Genomic DNA, 1,753 nt, shown 5'->3' with positions numbered 1-1,753 from the left:
CATGCTTATCTTACCATCTCTCTTTTGAAGTAGCATAGTCTCCCTATTCAGTCTTACATCCCTTTGCAATCTAATTCGATTTGTGTACTCCAATGAATCTATAATAATTATTTAGCATATACCAATGATTGTTTTTAATAGACCAATTAAAAAGTTAAATGTTTGGTCTTTAAGTAATAAAAACATATTAACATAATAACTGATAGATATTATTTGATGTTTATTGAAGATGTTGTTGACTTGTCTGATGACATGGACTATCATATGCTTCATGTGTGATACCCGAATTATTAATATCACTAATATTGGAACATCATTTTTTTTATCTATAGAGTGTAGATTAGTAGTTGGAGACCTTGATCAATGTGGTGTTGGGTTATTACCTAATAAGATAACTCGAGATATTAGTTTTGAACATATTTTCTGTTAAAGTTTATAATTGAATAAATAGTAGAAAAATTAAAATACATAAAGTGCATGTACATTCCCATAAGCAAGTTTCAAAAAAAATCATCCAAAAATAAATCTGTATTAATGCTATTTGTAATGTTCGACAACACCGATTGAAAATGCACACCATTGGAACTATCACTCGAATTTCCTGTAATTTTTTCATAAACAAATTTAGTAACATATTACGAAGACAATGTAAATTAATAATTTATTACTTATCAATAGCTAAATAATATATAGAAAATATTGTATTTTATGGGCTTTCATTCGGCCAAAATACTCATGACATGTTAGTTATTTTGTATACCCAATAAAAACTAAATATATAGAATTGACATACTTAAAAATACCAAATAAAAAATATATTATTTAAACCTAAAAACAAAAATGATAAAATAATTAATTTATTTTTTATATGGAATCTACCTTGAATTGTGATTTGCTTTGTATTTTCTTTGTCTTTTAATATTAATTTTCTCTTCAATATAGTCTTACTTCTCTTTGGACTTCTTGCATCTTTCAATATATACCTAAAAATATCAAATAAATAAATTTTTTAACCAATTAAAAATATATATACATTATACATAATACATTTTTATTATCAATTTTTTATATTATTAAAAAAATAAAGTAGTACACATATGATAGCCTCTGTTTTTGGTATATATGTCCATCAAAACATAGACACAGGAGTACATAGGAGTACATGTATGGTGTTTGTTTACTGAGATAAAAATGATGAAAGACATAGTCGTACACAAACACCCATTAAAAACATGTATTTTGTGTCTCTCTAAAATGCTGAAATACTAATTTTTAACTTGAGACACTATTTTTTTTACAATTTTTTCTCATGTCTAACTTACCAAATAGAATATGAAATTCGTGTCTTCTTATATTTATATAAAATCGCACAGATTTTATTTTCAATGACTGCTTTAATTTCTTTTTTATTCTCATTTATTTAGTTACGTAAACATATTTTACAGAAAATAATATATATTTTTTTACAAAAGTATCTTTTTTCAAATAAATATAAGTTTAATCTCACGATAAATAAATTCAACTTATAGTTAAAGAGATTGAAAATGAACAACTTATAAGTAAAAAGAGAGAAAAAGATAAAAGTACCTCTATTGTTATAATCTAAAAAATAACAATGTAAACGAAGTAAATAGAAAAAAATTATAAATGTGACAAATAAAAAAATTTAAATTTAAAAATCAAAACGGCTAAGAAGCCACTTAATTAAGAATTAGTATTAGAGTTTTAAATTTCAAATTTTTAAATAGAATTT

The sequence above is a fragment of the Arachis duranensis genome, chromosome 3 (assembly GCF_000817695.3).
Source record: "Arachis duranensis cultivar V14167 chromosome 3, aradu.V14167.gnm2.J7QH, whole genome shotgun sequence".
Taxonomy (NCBI): Eukaryota; Viridiplantae; Streptophyta; class Magnoliopsida; order Fabales; family Fabaceae; genus Arachis; species Arachis duranensis.
The sequence above is the reverse complement of the archived record's forward strand: the minus strand, read 5'-3'. Positions refer to the sequence as shown.